Raw genomic sequence first — 18,196 nt, 5'->3', positions numbered from 1 at the left:
CATGTGGGACTGTCCCCAGGCCAGGGGAGAACTGAGATTCTCCTGTGACGGCTGAGGACACTGAGGCCTGGCGGGGACAAGGGCCCGGCCCTCCTGACTCCAGAGCCCCGTCCCCATCATCACGCTTCATGTTGATGACGATGATGACTGAGCCTCAGGCCTAGTCGGCCCATCACACCAGGGTCCTCGGACAGAGCACCCAGGTCAGGAGGCCCCAGGACCACCAGGTCCCTATCGGAATTCAAACCCCGGACTATCCAGCCTGTCCCTCCCAGGGCCCCACCTTGGAGCTCACAGAGCAGTGGGGTCCCTACAGGCCCTGCCTGGACAGCCTCCTCCACTTAAAGCCACAGCCGCTGCAATGGCCTCTGAGCCCCTCAGGCATCAGGGGCCTTCTCAAGCACAGAGGCAAGGCCACCCCCAGGTACCCCCTTTTCTGAAAGAAGCAGATGCCCCCCAAGGCCGGAGGTCTTCATCAACCCTCCTCCCTCACCAGGACAACACTATCTCTAACGCCTGCAGGTGGCCCCTCCTGAGCCCACACCAAGGGGTTGGCCCCTCAGGACCCCCTGCAGGGCCTTCCCTCCACTGTGAGGGAGCCGAGAGCTGCAGGCGGGTCCTCCTGCCCACGAGCCCTCAGTGACCCGGGAGAAGTGTCTACACAGCCCAGGCCTGGCGCACAGTGTGGGAAGCTCCTCCCTGTGGTCAGCTCATTTCTAACTACCCCATCTGGGCTTCCATCAGGGCTTCGTCAGCCTGTGACACTCAGACCCGGAACTTTCCCCTTGATGTTGCCGCCACCGCTGCTCCTGCCCCTGCTGTGGGCAGGTGAGTGGGGGAGGGGAGGGCCCGGGACAGGGGCTGCACTGACCATCCTCTTCCCTCAGGGACCCTGGCTCAGGACTGGGGCTTCTGATTGCGCCTGCAGGAGTGGGTGACGGTGCAGGAGGGCCGGGCGTCCTCGTGCCCTGCGACATCGCCTACCCCAGCCCAGGTCACACTGAGGGAAGCCCAGCTTACGGCCACTGGTTCAGGAACAGGAGAGGGTCTCGGGGCACCGAGGTTGCTCTGGTGGCCACAAACCGCCCAGGTTATGAGGAGCAGAAGGAGACCCGGGGCCGCTTCTACCTTCTGGGGGAGCCCCAGAAATACAACTGCACCCTGGACATCAGAGATGCGCGGAGAGGGGCACGGGGACCGACTACTTCAGGGTGGAGAGAGGTCCTGTGAAACAGTGACATGAATCACCAGCTCTCTGTAACCGTGACAGGTAAGGACTGGGTGCAGGAGGGACCCCAGGTCTTCATCTTGTGAGGGACGCTAAGATCCATGAGGAGAGGACCCTGGGCGGGTGGCCTGACACAGGCTGCCCCTGGGGACATCAGGTCCTGCTCCAGGCCGTGTCTGTCCCCCCAGTGCTGACCCACAGGCCGCACATCCACCTCCAGGGGCCCCTCCAGTCCAGCCGGCCCAGGAACATCACCTGTGCAGCGCCCTGGGCCTGTGAGAGGGGGACACCCCCCACCTTCTCCTGGAGCGGGGTCGGCCTCAGAGCCACAGGCACCGACTCCCCAGTGCTCACCCTCAGCCCGGGGCCCCAGCACCACGGCTCCAGCCTCACCTGCCAGGTGACCTTCCCCGCAGCGGGCGTGAGCACAGAGACCACCGTCCAGCTCAGCGTGGCCTGTGAGTGTGGGGCCTGGACGCCCGGCCTGAGGGGTCCCCAGGGCAGCAGATGTAAGAAGCAGAGACGCGGGGTCAAGGGTGTGGGCCCGCAGAACCTGCTGGGAGGAGGGAAAGAGGCCCCTGGCTGTATCCTCCATGTCTCATGCTCCTGGGGGAAGGCCAGCTGACAGAGAACAATTATGTCTGTGTCCAGATGCGCCCCAGAACCTGACCATCCAGGTGATCAGGAAAGAAGGTTCAGGTAGGGAGTGAGGTCACCTCTCTCCCCCAGTGGGGGAACTGGGGTCTGTCCCACCTTTCAAATCAGAGCTGGGGTCTCAGAACACACATGGGAGAAAGGCCTCAATCTACTGGGGGACAGCGGAGGTGAGAATCCCTACAGCTTTCCAGCTCACACAAGGGCTCCCCCACCACTGATCCTGCTCCGTGGGGTGTCCGATGGTACTTCCCTTGTCTGAAGAAGAGCATGTCCCCAGTGTGAGAACTCCATCCTCCTCCCCATTTCTGCCCTCATGCTTCTTATGATCTATCCACCTTCTCAGGATCTTCTTCCTTCTACAAATTACTCTTTAAAATAATGACCATAAAGTTGGCCTCAGTCAGCAGGGGCTGCAGAACACAATGCCACAGAGGGGGTGATCAAACCTCAGGGTGACCCTGAGTCAGAGCCTGGACTTACCTTCTCTCTCCCCAGGACCTGAAGCCCTGGGCAATGGCTCCTCTCCTGGTGCAGGAGGGCCAGTCCCTGCGCCTGGCCTGTGTGGTCCACAGCCGCCCTCCCGCCAGGCTGACCTGGGTTGGGGGGAGCCTGACCGTGAAGTCCTCTCCAAGCCTACACACCTTAGGTGCGGGAGGTGCATGGGAGCACCCCCAGACCCTGGAGCTGGAGCTGGCCAGGGTGCGCCTGGAGGACCACGGGAAACTCCTCTGCCTCGCTCCGAACCCCCTGGGCTCCCAGGAGGCCTCCCTGAGTCTCTCTGTGGAGAGTGAGTCAGCACCCCCGGGGCTTCTGCTGCCCAGAGATGGGAGAGGCTGCCCTGATGCCCCCTCATCCCCACAGCACCCCCATGCCCTGAGCTGGACTTTCCCTGCGCTTCCTGAGTCCTGGGCACACCGAGGGAAGGGTCTGCCTGTGCGAGGGGGCACCAGTCTTCAGGGCCTCTGTAGGTTCTGGGGTGGGGCATAGGCTGCCCCCTAGGGTGGGGGACAGAGGACAAGTCCTGGATGTCTCTATCAATTTAAAACCCAAACCCACTTCCTTGCCCATGTAGTTTGAAAGGATAAGGGGAGTGGTTGGGGCTGCCCTGGTATCGGGACACGGGGCGGCTGATCTTCTAGGACCATCATCTCCAGGGGGCACCCCAGGACCAGTCACCCCAACAGGCCATGATGCCTGGAGCACAACAGAGCCTCGAGTTACGTTCTGCCTGCAGTCCCCCCATGTCGCCTCCCCTCTCTCAGCAAGTGTATTTCCATGAGCCCAGCTTTTCTGCTCTCACCCGGTCTCTGGTGAATTCCCTCACCCTGGCCCCTCTGGTCTGACCCGATTCTCCCCCAGAACCTGGAGAGAACTGGGCGCTCCCGGGCCTGGGAGAGGAGCAGCCTGGGGCCCTGGTGTCTGCTCAGGGCAGGAGTCACCCAGGCCTCTGTCTGCAGGCGCAGCGGGAGCGAGGACAGGGGGGCTTCTGGGGCACTTGGTGGGACTGGGCGCCAAAGCCTTCATCTTGCTCGGCCTCGTCTTCCTCATGTGAGTCGGGGTCCCCCTGAAGCCCTCACAGGCAGTGAGGGGGCTGGGGTGGGGGGCAAGGAGGGGCACACTCCAAAGCTCCCCGCCAGGGATGAGGGCGAGTCTGACCCCTGGGGTCTGTGCCCAGAGCAGCCTCCCCAGTACCCGTGGGAGCAGCTGGCTGAAGGGCCTGGTCTCCCCCTCAGAGTGAAGAGAAACAAGAAGAAAAGCACTCACAGAAGCAGCAGGGAGCAGGCCAGGCCCCCAAGCCTCAGGGAGAACCCCCGGGGTGAGTGACTCAGGGTCTTCTGCAGGCTCAGGTCAGCCTGACCTCTGAGGCTGTGCCTGGGGCTCTGCTCCAGGGCAAAAAGGGTTCCCTGGTCACACCCCGTTCCTCCCCTGGCCTCCCAGAGCTCTTGACCCAGAGACTGAGCCTCCCTCACCCCCTCCCGGGAGCCAAGTCCAGGTCAGGCCCCCTCAGGGCAAAGATTTTCCCACCCCACCTCATCCCCCCTGAGCCCTCTGCGCCCCAGGTTCTCTCAGGGTCCCTGGCCTCTCCCTCCTCAGCCCCCCTCCTCGAACAAGCTCTTGCAAGCAGCTCCCCAACAGCTGTCACTCAGCCCCAGCCCTGCCGCCCCCACATCCGGGTGGGGCAGAAATACCCTGAGCCTCCTGCAGGGCTATCACTGTCCCGCAGGCACATTGCCCAGGAGGACAGACAGACAGACAAATGCACAGATGTCGGGTCAGAGAGCCGGGTCCTCGGGTCCTGTGAGGAGAGTCTCCCCAGAGCGCCCCTTTCAGCAGCTGCGGGGAGTTCCCCCAGGCAGAGAGGCTGGGCACCCCCACAGGGCAGGGCATCAGATCACAGGGCCAGGGCGGAGGCGGCGCAGAGAAGGGCGGGCGCTGCCTCTCCAGGGCCTCGGCCTCGGGCTCCTCCGTGTGCAGCATGAGCTCCTGCTCCACCCGTGCTCCCTGGGACGCGCCTCGGGGCGGTTTCTATGTGGGGGCTGCCCGGGTAGATCTGAGGGGCCCGGGACTGCACGGTGACCCCAGGCTCCGGGTCCCCCCCCGGGCTGCGCCTCCGCACACGTCCCTCTCCAGCTCGTTCCCGCCTGTGCTCCTGCCCCTGGGACCCTCCCCGGGGTGTCACCAGGAGCCGCCATCAGTGTCCCCCAGAAGGGAGGTGGGGGTTCAGACCAGGGACAGGCGATCATGGAGATATGTTAAAGGTGTGAGTGTGAGTGAGTATGTGAGTGAGTGTCTGAGTGTGAGTGAGTGTGTGCGTGTGAAGGACCCTCAGGCGTGGGTGTGACTGGACAAGGGAACAGACACCCCTGAGCCCAGGTCCCTTCTCCAGACCCCGAGCCTTATCTCGTCCCTCTCAGGAGCACCAGGGCGGACCCTGGGCTGACAGCCCCCCGCACCTCCAAGGCCAGGTGTTGTCCCCCTCAGAGGAGGAGCAGGAGCTGCATTACACCTCCCTTGGGCTCCCCAAAGCGAGCCCCAGGGTCTTTCTGTTCCAGGCCTCTGAGTACGCCAAGGTCAACCCCAACATAGACTTCCTCCCCTCCCCCTCCCAATGCCGGAGCCCCAAAAAGTCCTCTCTGAGGACAGCGGGTCCTGCGCCCCTGCAGAGCTGACGCCTCAGCGAGGTGAGAAAGGCGAGCTCGGGGCTCCTGGGACAGATGGAGCCGGAACTCCCAGGTCACGCCCAGCCCAGCCGCTTAGACACGCGTCCCCGTCACTCTCCGGCCTCAGCTCCCTCCGCTGTAAAGTGGGTGCATGTGCACAAGGCGGGCAATGCACCCCGTGTTGCTGACTGGTCAACTCCCCTTCCCCCGGCCCTTCTGCTTGGCTGTATTAGGATGTGGGGGATTTCACAATGTGAAACTATTTCTATTTTTTTGTGTGTGTTTAGAAGAACTGGGCTGTAGGCCAGAGATGGGGGGTGGGTGTGGAGGACTCATCAGAGACAGAGTGGGGAGCAGAACAGGCGGATACACTGAAATCCGGGAGCAGCGGGGAGACAGGCGAGGTCTCTGTCATGTGGGGATCAAACTCAGGCCCTGGCTGTCACAGTGGGCCTTCCCGGTGGAAGCCCTGAGCCTTTAACCCCTAGGCCACCAGGGGGTCCCGTGAATCTATTTCTAAAAGTAACTCTCTGGGGGCTCACGTTTCCTCATCCAGCTAAACATGCACATAACCCCCCAGGCTGGCTGCTGAGACCACCCCAGTGTCTAAAAGGTCAGAAGTAGGGGTGACAGCGTCAGTGTGGAGCACATTGCTAAATGGGACGCATCCCCCAGATACCCATCACCGCCCAAAGGAACCAGCCCTTAGAGCCAGGGCCAGAGAGGACCCGGGAGGGGACAGGAAGCAGCTCATGGAGATTCCTTCTTTCAGTTTAGCAAAATGAAAACCTTCCGGAATCCGGTGGGCGACCCTGGCCCTCTAGTTAACCCCGAACCACACATGAAAATGCTGAGGTGGTAAAGGTGGTTAGTTTTTCTCCTAATTTTGTTTTTAAAGATTTATTTATTCAAGAACCGGGGTACAGGCCAGAGGCATGGGACAGTAAGAGAATTCCCCAGAGACAGAGCAGGGAGCAGACCAGGCAGACTGACGAAATGCACTGCTGAGGGGAGCAGGGGGGAGGTAGGAGCGGTCTGCTGTGCTATGTGAGATTCTCCCCGGGAGGCCGGGACTTGAACCTGTACTACAGAGGCTGCAGACAGCTTCATAGCACCAGGCTGAACCCACTGTACTGCCAGGGAGGCCCAGTTTTTCTCCTTATTAAGCAAAGCAACAGCTGGGGGTGACCAGGCCTGGGCCGGGCGCCGGGCGGGAGTCACAGTTCCCGGGCAGAGACCCAGGGGAGGACGGTGAGAAGGTCCCGAGACGGCGGAGGTGTGACGGCGGGACCAGACGTGCTGGGCCTGCGGGGACAAGTCACCGTGCTCAGTGCCGGCTGCGCGCCTCAGCACCCCAAAATGTTTCCTGCGAGAGAGAAAGTGTGGGTGCGGATGGGGACCAGCTCGCGGAGCTGCCAAACCGCGTGGAAACATGTGGGGGCTGCGGGGACGCGGAGACAGTTACCCCAGGCCAGTGGTCACGCTCCCCGGCCCTCGAGCTCGACAACAAGAGGGAAGAGACGAGGTGTTGGGGTGAACGTCTTCCGGCCCCACGAGCACCCCAAGGCTCAGGCTCACACTCCCCACGCGACATGACTTGTGTGTCTGTCACAGACCATAAGATCCATTTCCTGCAGACTCTCAGCCCCGGGCCCCGCCGCACACTCTGTCTGGCCTGTGTCCTCACACCCCGGCCATGGACACGGCCCCGACCTGGCCTGGACCCCAGTCTCAGCCCTCAGCCCCGTGTCTCTGGCTGCTCCTCCACAACCACTGAGGGGGCCATTCCTGAATGGGGGAGTCAGCTCCTCCTCCCGCCCCCCAGGGCTGGGAGGGCCCCTTGCCAAGGTGCAACACCCCAAGGCTGATGACCAGGATGCTCAGGGCCCAAGGCCGGCGTGAGCTGCTTCACCCAGTCACGCTGGGGTCCTGAGGCAGAGCAGGGACAGGTCAGGAGGACCCAGGACCACCATGTCCTCCTCAGATTCCAGGTCTCCTAAGCCTGTCCCTCCCTGGACCCCACCTTGGAGCTCACAGAGCAGTGGGGTCCCTACAAGCCCTGCCTGGACAACCTCTTCCACCTGAAGCCACAGCAGCTCCATCAGCCTCTGAGGCCCCTTGGGCAACAGGGACCTTCTCAAGCACAGATGCAAAGTCGCCCCCACCCCACCCCAGACACTCCCTCCCTGAAAAGAGCAGATGCACTCTGAGGCCGGGGTCGCTCATCACCCCCTCGTCCCCATCCGGACACCACCATCTCGAAAGCTTGCAGGTGCCGCCTCCTGATCCCACACTTGGGTCGGCCTCCCAGGGGCCCCTGCAGGGACTGCAACTGGCTGTGCCAGGAGCTGAGAGCTGCAGGCGGGTCCTTCTGCCCCACGAGCCCACATGTAACCCAGAAGTGTCTACGCAGCCCTGGCCTGGCGCACAGAGTGTGGAAAGTTCCTCCTTGTGGTCAGCCAACTTGTGACCGCCCCATCTGGGCTTCCGTCGCGGCTTCGTCAGCCTGTGATGCCCAGATCCTTGACTCTCCCCGTGATGCTGCCCCAGCTGCTGCTGCCCCTGCTGTGGGCAGGTGAGTGGGGGACGGGAGGGGCGGGGCCGGGGGCTGCACTGACCCTCCTCTCCCCGCAGGATCCCTGGCTCAGCATGAGAGTTATTGGTTGCGCCTGCAGGAGCGAGTGACGGTGCAGGAGGGCCAGTGCGTCCTCGTGCCCTGTGTAGTCGGCTACCCTGGGCCACGTTACACTGCGGGAAGCACACTTTATGGCTCCTGGTTCAAGAAAAGGGGAATGTCCTGGAATACAGCTCCAGTGGCCACAAACCACCCACGTCATGTGGTGCAGAAGGAGACCCGGAGGCGATTCCACCTGCTGGGGGACCCCCAGACCTACAGCTGCTCCCTGGTCATCAGAGACGCGCGCAGAGAGGACACGGGGACCTACTACTTCAAGATGGAGACACAGAGTTATTTGATTTATGATTTTATGAACCACCAGCTCTCTGTACTGGTGACAGGTAAGAGCTGGGTGCTGAAGGGACACACGGGAGGGTCCTGAGCGCCCCGGGTGAGGATGGGAAGGGCCCCATGTCTTCATCTTGTGAGGGACCCTGAGATCCGTGGGGAGAGGGCCCTGGCTGGGCGGGGATAGGTGGCCTCACACAGGCTGCCCCTGGGGACACTCAGGTCCTGCTCCAGGCCGTGTCTGTCCCCCCAGCGCTGACCCACAGGCCGGACATCCACCTCCAGCGGCCCCTCCAGTCTGGCTGGCCCAGCAACATCACCTGTGCGGCGCCCTGGGCCTGTGAGAGGGGGACACCCCCCACCTTCTCCTGGACGGGGGTCGGCCTCAGCACCACGGGCACCGACTCCCCGGTGCTCACCCTCAGCCCGGGGCCCCAGCACCACGGCTCCAACCTCACCTGCCGCGTGACCTTCCCCGCAGCGGGCGTGAGCACAGAGACCACCGTCCGGCTCAGCGTGGCCTGTGAGTGTGGGGCCTGGACGTCCGGCCTGAGGGGTCCCCAGGGCAGCGGATATAGGAAGGGGAGATGGGTGGTCTGGGGTGTGGGCCCTACAGATCCTGCTGGGAGGAGGGAAAGAGGCCCCTGGCTGTATCCTCCCTGTCTCATGTTCCTGGGGGAAGGCCAGCTGACGGAGAACAATTATGTCTGTCTGTCCAGATGCGCCCCAGAACCTGACCATCCAGGTGATCAGGGAAGAAGGCTCAGGTAGGGAGCAAGCTGATCTCTAAAGGTGGGAGGGATGTGGGGTGTGTCTCGAGCCTTCAAAACAGCTGGGGTCTGAAAACACACATGGGAGAAGGCCTTTGCTAAGTGGGGGGCAGCAGTTATGGAACCCCCATGGGCTCTTCAGCTCATACCCAGACTCCCCTGCTAAAGACTAGCTCCTTGGGGTGTCCTACTGTGTCTTCCTTATCTGAAGCTGTACGTATCCCCAGTGCCAGGTCTACTTCCTCCACCCCAATTTGCCCTCATGCTCCTTATGATCTACCCATCTCCTTAGGATCTCACTCCTGGGACAACTTACTTTTTAAAATATTGACCACAAAATTGGCCTCAGTCAGCAGAGTCTGCATAACACAATGACACAGAGCGGGTGATCAAACCTCACAGGGTGCACCCTATTAAAGGCCTGAAATCTCTCTCCAGGACCTGAAGCCCTGGGCAACAGCTCCTCTCTCCCGGTGCAGGAGGGCCAGTCTCTGCGCCTGGCCTGTGTGGTCCGCAGCAGCCCTCCCGCCAGGATGACCTGGGTTGCGGGGAGCCTGACCGTGAAATCCTCTCCAAGCCTAAACACCTTAGGTGTGGGAGGTGCGTGGGAGCACCCCCAGACCCTGGAGCTGGAGCTGGCCGGGGTGCGCCTGGAGGACCACGGGAAACTCCTCTGCCGCGCTCAGAACGCCCTGGGCTCCCAGGAGGCCTCCCTGAGTCTCTCTGTGGAGAGTGAGTCAGCACCCTGGGGGTTCTGCTTGAAGAGAGGGGAGACGCTGTCCTGATGTACCCATCATCCCCACAGCACCCCTCTCTACATAGCAGTGGAGCAGGGGCCCCTCCTGCTCCTGGGGAACCAGAGTCTGCTCTGCAGCTGCCCCTCCCTGTGCTGGGGCGGGTGGGGCTGCTCCAGGAAGGGACACTGATCTTGTCTCCCGGGGACAAGAGGTGGGAGGCCCTGTGGAGTGTAGAGGGTTCTTGGGGGTGGACAGAGGCTGTATCCGCAGACAATGGGGGCGCAGAGGACAAGTCCTGGAGAGAATGGGCTTCCCGGTCATGGGTGAGCCCCTGGGTGTCTGCTCAGGGGACAGGGGTCACCCAGATCCCTTTGTGTTAGGTCCACAAGGAGCCAGGACGTGGGTGGTTCTGGGAGCCGTCGGGGGAGCAGGAGTCTTCGCCCTGCTCCTGCTCTGCCTGGTCTTCATGTGAGTCGGGACCCTTGAAGAGCTCCCAGACTGGGAGGGGGCAGGGGTGGGGGGAGGAGGGGGCAGGAAGAGGCCAGAGCTCCCCACCCAGGGCTGGAAGCCTGTGGGTGAGTCAGGGGCTGTGATGTTGAAACACCCCAGCGAGCATGTCCCCTGGAGTCTCTGCCCAGAGCCGCCCCCACCCGCCTCCCACAGCCCTTTGGCTCCTGGGCGAGCAGCAGGGCTGAGGAGCCTGGTCTCCCTCCGCAGAGTGAGGAGCTGCAGGAAGAAAGGGATGGAGGCAGCAGTGAGCAGGCCAGACCCCCAGGCCGCAGGGAGAACCCCCGGGGTGAGTGTCTTCCTGCAGGTGGGGCTGGTCCCTCTCTACCTGAGCCTGTGCTGGGCCTACAGGGAAGGAGGCTTCCCTGGCACCCCCCACCCCATTTCCTCCCGTGCTTTCTGCAGCACAAGCCTGGAGACCTGCAGCTCCCGCCCTCCCCACCCCTAAGTCCTGGCGAGGCACCCTCTGGGAAAAGGATTTCTCCCCCTCCCTTCCCTGCTGAGCCCTCTGAGCTCTCAGGGTCTCTGGCCTCATCCCATCACCCCACTTCGTTCCCCTCCCCCAAACCCTGCCGCCCCCACATCCAGGTGGGGCAGAAATACCCAGAGCCTCCTGCAGGGCTATCACTGTCCCGCGGGCACATTGCCCAGGAGGACAGACAGACAGACACACGGGTGGTGGGTCAGAGAGCCGCCGGGTCCTCGGGTCCTGGGAGGAGAGTCTCCCAGGAGCTCCCCCTTCAGAGGCTCGGAGGAGTGTCCAACCAGGCAGCCAGGTCTAGTGACACGCAGGGGCAGGTGCATCCTCTCACTCGGGAAGGACCTGACACTGTGGGGGCCAGAGATGCCTCGGGCAGGGCAGAGACCGCACTGACACAGGCTCCTGCTGGGGGCCCATCCTTTGTGGAATTGCACCTGTCGCTAAACTAACTCCTTCTGGGGTGACCAGCAGGTCTGGAAGAACCGGGGATTCTCTGCACTGGCTCCCCCTGCAAACCCCCTCTGGCCTGTGCCCCCAGACCCCCTCACAGCAGCCTGACCCCTGCTGGGCCTCGGCGCCCCTGGGCTTCTCCTTCCTCAACACTCTGTCCCGCGTCCCCGCCTGCGGGTCCTGGTCTGCGCCGCCCCCGCCTCATGTCCCCTCTCAGCCTCCCTCACCACCAGCCCCCCTGGCGTGTGACTGACTCACCCACACCCTCCACGGTGCCCACACCCGCACACACCCGCTCACAGCCCAACTCTGCCCGCGATCACTTGATCTTTTGGTGCAGGCGACGTTGTCTTTGAGGTCAGTCTGTGAAAGACAGCGCTGATGTCACACGCACAGCAGCCTCTGGGTTCTGACCACAGCTTTTCCTGTCCTCACTCCCCACACGTGGCTGGGGCTCTGGGCCTCCCCCAGGGTCCAAGTTCCCGCCCCTGGCTCTGGGACTCCCTGCCCAGCTGCAGCCCCTCCTGTCCTCCCCACAACGGAGCCTGTGGCCGGGCAGGGCCCTGAGGGGACTCTGCGCCTGTGGGTCCCGTCCCGTCCTCCCCACGCGGGGGCTGGAGCCTCCGAGTCTTTTTTGCACCATTTCAACTCACCCCCCTGGGTCTGGCGGGGGGAGCAGTCACAGGGCTGTGCCCACCCACTGCCCACCCTGAGACAGGCCACGTCCACTGCACTCCCCAGGCCCACTCAGGTCCCTGCGCTGCCCTCATAACCCATTTTGCAAGAGGAGAAACTTCTGTGGGGTGTGGGGATCAGGGGACGCCCCCTTGGCCTGCAGCTCCCCAGGTTGGGTCTGTGGGCTGGGGGCACGGGCTGGCCCTGTGTCTGCATGTGTGTAAAATGGGGTGACCGTGGCATCATCCAGACATGGGTGGGGGTTGAGGAGACTAGTGATAACAACAAGCCGTTATGATGAAAACCTGTTAGAGGTGAGAATGTTGAGTGTGTGTGTGTGTGTGTGTGTGTGTGTGAAAGAGAGAGAGAGAGAGAGAGAGAGAGAGTGAGTGTGTGAGTGAGTATGTGAAGGTCCCTCGGACTGGATGTGACTGGACAAGAGAACAGACACCCCTGAGCCCAGGTCCCTTCTCCAGACCCTAAGGCTGACCCTGAGCCTTATCTCGTCCCCCTCAGGGGCACCAGGGCGGATCCTGGGCTGACAGCCCCCCGCATACCCGGGACCAGGCGGTGTCCCCCTCAGAGGAGGAGCAGGAGCTGCATTACGCCAACCTTGGGCTCCCCAAGGTGAGCCCCAGCGCCTTTCTGGTCCAGGAGGCCTCCGAGTACGCCCAGATCAACGTCCAACATGGAGCCGCCCTCCCCTGTCCCCTCCCGACGCTGGAGCCCTAAAAAGGCCTCTCTGAGGACAGCGGGCCCTGCGCTCCCTGCAGAGCTGCCGCCTCAGCGAGGTCAGACAGGCGAGCTCGGGGCTCCTGGGACAGGTGGAGCGGGAGCTCCCGGGTCACGCCCAGCCCAGCCGCTTAGACACGCGTCCCCGTCACTCTCCGGCCTCAGCTCCCTCCGCTGTAAAGTGGGCGCATGTGCACAAGGCGGGAAATGCACCCCGTGTTGCCCACTGGTCAGCTCTCCACCCTCCCTCGCTGCCCTTCCACTTGGCTATTTTAAAAGGGCATTATTTCACAATGTGAAACTATTTCCATGTTTTTTGTGTTTAGAAGAACTGGGTGTAGGACACAGATGCGGGCATCAGAGGACTCACAAGAGACAGAGTGGGGAGCAGAACAGGGGGATCCACTGAAATATACTGCTGAGGGGAGCAGCAGGGAGACAGGAGAGGGCTGCTGTGTGATGTGGGTCAGCTCCCTGGCCAGGGTTCCACCTGAGGCCCAGGCCCAAGCAGTGGGCCTTCCCAGTGGTAGCAGTGAGCCTTTAACCCCTACTGTACCAGGGAGGCCCCCGTGAATCTGTTTCTCATTGTAACTATCTGGGGGAATCATGTTTCCTAATGCAACTAAACATGCACAGAAACTCCCAGGCTGGGCTCTGAGGCCACCGCATTGTCTAAAAGGTCAAAAGTGGGAGTGAGATACGCAGTGTCCCCAACTGAAGTGAGTCCCTCAGACATGCCAGCACCCCGTGAGCTGGGACAGGAGACCCCGAAGAAACTAGACTGAGAGCCGGGGCCTGAGCAGACCTGGGAGGGCACAGGAAGCTGCTTGGGGAGGTTCAACCTTTCAGTTTTGCAAAATGAAAACCCTCCGGAATCTGGGCGGCGGCCGTGGGCCTCTGGTTACCCCCGAACCACACACTGGAAAATGCCAAGGTGGTAACGGTTGTTAGGTTTTACCCTAATTAAGCAAAGCAACAGCTGGGGGTGACCAGGCCTGGGCCGGGCGCCGGGTGGGAGTCACAGTTCCCGGGCAGAGACCCAGGGGAGGACGGTGCGAAGGGTACCGAGATGGCGGAGGTGTGACGGCGGGACCAGACGTGCTGGGCCTGCAGGGACACGTCAACGCGTTCAGTTTTGGCTGCCCACGCCTCAGCACCCCAAAATGTTTCCTGCGAAAGAGCAAGTGTTTTGTGGATGGGGAACCTGCCTCATGAGTCCTCCGTGACCCGGGAGAAGTGTCTATGCAGCCCTGGCCTGGCACACATGGCATCAAAGCCATGATCTGGCTCGCCTTCATCTTCTTCATGTTAGCCACGTCCCCCTGAACCCCTCAAGGCAGTGAGGGGCCTGGGGAGGAGGCTAGGAGGGGCATACTCCAAAGTTCCCCGCCCAGGGATGAGGGCGAGTCTGTCCCCTGGCCTCTGCACAGAACAGCCCCCATGTACCTCCCACAGTCCTCCAGGCTCCAGGGAGAGCAGCAGGGCTGAAGGGCCTAGTCTACCTCCAGAGTGAGGAGAAATAGGGTGAAAAGCACAGACGGTTACCAGGGAGCAGGCCAGGCCCCCAGGCTGCAGGGAGACCCCCGGGGTGAGTGACTCAGGGTCTCTGCAGGCTCAGGTCAGCCTGACCTCTGGTGCTGTGCCTGGGGCTCTGCTCCAGGCCCAAAAGGGTTCCCTGGTCACACCCCGTTCCTCCCCTGGCCTCCCTGAGCTCTTGACCCAGAGACTGAGCCTCCCTCACCCCTTCCTGGGATCCCAAGTCCAGGTCAGGGCCCCTCAGGGCAAAGCTTTTGTCCCCCTCTCTTCCCCAGTGAGCCCTCTGAGCCCCGGGTTCTCTCAAGTCCCTGGCCTCTCCCCAATGCCCCAGGTCCCTTCCCCAAACAAGCTCTGCCAAGAAGCTCCCAACAGCTGTCACTCAGCCCCAGCCCTGGCGCCCCGCCTCATGTCCCCTCTCAACCTCCCTCACCACCATCCCCCCTGGTGTGTAACTGGCTCCCCAGGTCCCCCCGAGGTGCCCAGACCCGCGCACACCCGCTCACAGCCCAACTCCACCCGCGATGGCGCCTCTGCTGGGGAGAGTCTGTGGGAACATGTGGATGCCACGGACACAGCAGCTAGTGTCTGACCCGTGTCCTCTCTCGCCACGCGGGGCCGTGTCACCCGGCAGGGAGGGGGCGCCCAGATCCCCCAACCCTGCCCGCCTGGCATCGGTTCTGCCATCGCCCTATCGAGACAAACACAGTCCAGCGGGGAGAGCGGCAGGGACAGGAGGTCCAACGCCGTCAGTCCCCGCCCAGACAGGACAGAGAATAAAGGGTTAAAGTCAAGCACCAAAGTCACCATCCCCTGCGGGTAAAAGCCCAGACGCAGGGGCTGCCCAGAGCAGGGCACTGAGGCCCGAGGCTGCCACGCATCTAGGGCCCCTGCTGGGGGGACCCACAGGTAAGGGATAGGAGGGCCCAGCATTTCTGGGAGGAAAAGAGCAACATCAAGAACAATGCTGCCGTGTCGCCTCCCCACGGGCCTCCCCTCCAACCCCCGTCTGTGTCACCCCGCCCAGGGCCAAGACAAGCACTGTGTCTTCACTCTCTCTGCTCACGGGCTCCCCAACCCTGCTGCTCCCCATCTTCCTCCTTCCTCCAGGCCCCTCCCAGCTGCTTCTCCTCCCTGCTCAGCTCCAGCCCCCTTGGGTGGGGCGGGGAACCTGGAATCTCCCTTTTCCTGGGAACCCTCGGGTACAGCTGGGGGGCTCTGCACCTCCCCCAGGGTCCAAATCCCTGCCCCTGGCTCTGGGACTCCCTGCCCAGCTGCAGCCCCTCCGCCCTCCCCACAATGGAGCCTGTGGCCAGGCAGGGCCCTGAGGGGACTCTGCGCCTGTGGGTCCCGTCCCGTCCCGTCCTCCCCACGCCGGGGCTGGAGCGCCAAGTGTTTTTTGCCCCATTTCAACTCACCCCCCTGCGCCCGGCAGGGGAGCAGTCACAGGGCTGTGCCCACCCACTGCCCGCCCTGAGTCAGGCCACGTCCACTGCACACCCCAGGCCCACCCAGGCCCCTGCGCTGCCCTCACACTCCGATTTGCAAGTAGAGAAGCTTCTGTGGGGTGTGGGGATCAAGGGACGTGCCCCTGGCCTGCAGGTGCCCAGGTCGGCTCTGTGTGCTGTGGGCACAGGATGCTCCTGTGTCTGCATGTCTGTAAAATGGGGCGATGGTGACATCACCCAGGCAGGGGTGGGGGTTCAGGAGACTAGTGATAAGAACAAGCTGTTATGATGAAAACCTCTTAGAGGTGACAATGGGTGAGTGAGTGAGTCAGTGAGGAAGTCAGTGAGTGAATAAACGACCCTCAGGCGTGGTTGTACTGGACAAGGGAACAGACACCCCTGAGCCCAGGTCCCTTCTCCAGACCACGAGGCTGACCCCAAGACCTACATCCTCCCTCTCAGGGTCACCAGGGCGGACCCTGGGCTGACAGCGCCCCGCACCCCTGGGGCCCGGCAGCGTCCCCCTCAGAGAAGGAGCAGGAGCTGCATTACCCAACCTTGGGCTCCCCAAGGCGAGCCCCAGGGCCTTTCTGGTACAGGAGATCCCCGAGTACGCTGAGGTCAACATCTGACATGGAGCCGCCCTCCTCTGTCCCCCTCCTGACGCTGGAGCCCTAAAAAGGCCTCTCTGAGGACAGCGGGTCCTGCGCTCCCTGCAGAGTGACGCCTCAGCGAGGTGAGAAAAGCAAGCTCGGGGCTCCTGGGACAGATGGAGCCGGAGCTCCCGGGTCACGCCCAGCCCAGCCGCTTAGACACGCGTCCCCGTCACTCTCCGGCCTCAGCTCCCTCCGCTGTAAAGTGGGCGCATGTGCACAAGGCGGGAAACGCACCCCAAGTTGCCGACTGGTCAGCTCTCCACCTTCCCCCATGGCCCTTCTGCTTGGCTGTTTGAGGAACTTGCTATTTCACAATATGTTCCATTTCTATTTTGTGTGTGTGTGTGTAGATGTGGGGTGTAGGCCAGAGATGGAGGGGGTGACAGGACTCACTGGAGACAGATTTGGAGCAGAACAGGCGCATCAACTGAAATGCGCTGCTGAGGGGAGCAGCGGGGAGACAGGCGAGGTCTGCTGCGCCATGTGGGTCAGCTCCTTGGCCAGGGATCAAACTCAGGCCCAGGCTGACTCAGTGGGCCTTCCGGGAGGTAGCATTGAGCCTTTAACCCCTAGGCCACCAGGACGGACACCCTACATCTATTTCCCAATGTAACACTCTGGGGGAGACCAGTTTCCTCATCCAGCTAAACTTTCACATAAACCCCCAGGCTGGGCTCTGAGACCTCCCCAGTGTCTAAAAGGACAGAAGTAGGGGTGAGATCGCCAGTGTTGAGGACGTGGCTAAGTGAGATGAGTCCCCCAGACAGGCCAGCGCCACCCCAAAGAAACCAGCCCTTAGGGCCGGGGCTGGAGCGGACCCGGGAGGGCACAGGAAGCGGCTCGGGGAGGTTCAGCCTTTCAGTTTTGCCAAATGAAAAACTTTCGGAATCTGGGGGGCGGCCGTGGGTCTCTGGTTACCCCCGAACCAAACACTGGAAAACGCCGAGGTGGTGATATTTGTTAGATTTTCCCCCTAATTAAGCAAAGCAACAGCTGGGGGTGACCAGGCCTGGGCCGGGAGCCGGGCGGGAGTCACAGTTCCCGGGCAGAGACCCAGGGGAGGACGGTGAGAAGGTCCCGAGACGGCGGGGGTGTGACGGCGGGACCAGACGTGCTGGGCCTGCGGGGACACGTCAGCGCGCTCAGTGCCGGCTGCTCGTGCCTCAGCACCCCAAAATGTTTCCTGCGAGAGAGCAAGTGTGGGTGCGGATGGGGACCAGCTCGCGGAGCTGCCAAACCGCGTGGAAACATGTGGGGGCTGCGGGGACGCTGAGACAGTTACCCCAGGCCGAGCGGTCACGCTCCCCGGCCCTCGAGCACGACAACAAGAGGGAAGGGACGAGGTGTTGGGGTAAACGTCTTCCGGCCCGAGTACCCCAAGGCTCAGGCTCACACTCCCCACGCGACGGGACTTGTGTGTCTGTCACAGACCATCAGATCCATTTCCTGCAGACTCTCAGCCCCGGGCCCCGCCGCACACTCTGTCTGGCCTGTGTCCTCACACCCCGGCCATGGACACGGCCCCGAACTGGCCCGGACCCCAGTCTCAGCCCTCAGCCCCGTGTCTCTGGCTGCTCCTCCACAAAGACTGAGGGGCCCCTTCCTGAATGGGGGAGTCAGCTCCTCCTCCTGCCCCCCAGGGCTGGGAGCTCCCCTGGCCAAGGCTGAACACCCCATGGCCACAACCAGGATGCTCAGGGCCCAAGGCCAGCGTGAGCTGCTTCAGCCCTTTCTGGGATGCTGGGAAGATTCTGGAACATGGTAAAAGGAATATTACTGCATCTAAATTTAAAGTAACTAAAAATAGTATTTTAACATTTAAATTACATTTCTAAAATTTGTTACAATATAATTACATATACAACATAATTAATTTGTATATTTAATTTAAATACTAAATTAATAATTTTACTGACATTAAATTTTGAGCTAGTAAGCAATGTTTTAATATAAATATAATATTTTATAAATATAATATAAATATAATATATAATTATATAATATTAAAAAATATAATATATAATATATATAATAATATTTATAATATAATAATATATTTATATAATATATTATTAATAATATATTAATATAATAATATGTTAAATATAATAATACTTAAAATATAATATATAATATATAAAAATATATAATATATAAAAATATATAATATATAAAAATATATAATATATAATATAT

The sequence above is a fragment of the Talpa europaea genome (assembly GCF_964194135.1).
Source record: "Talpa europaea genome assembly, chromosome: 16".
Classification (NCBI taxonomy): domain Eukaryota; kingdom Metazoa; phylum Chordata; class Mammalia; order Eulipotyphla; family Talpidae; genus Talpa; species Talpa europaea.
This window is presented reverse-complemented; position numbering follows the sequence as displayed.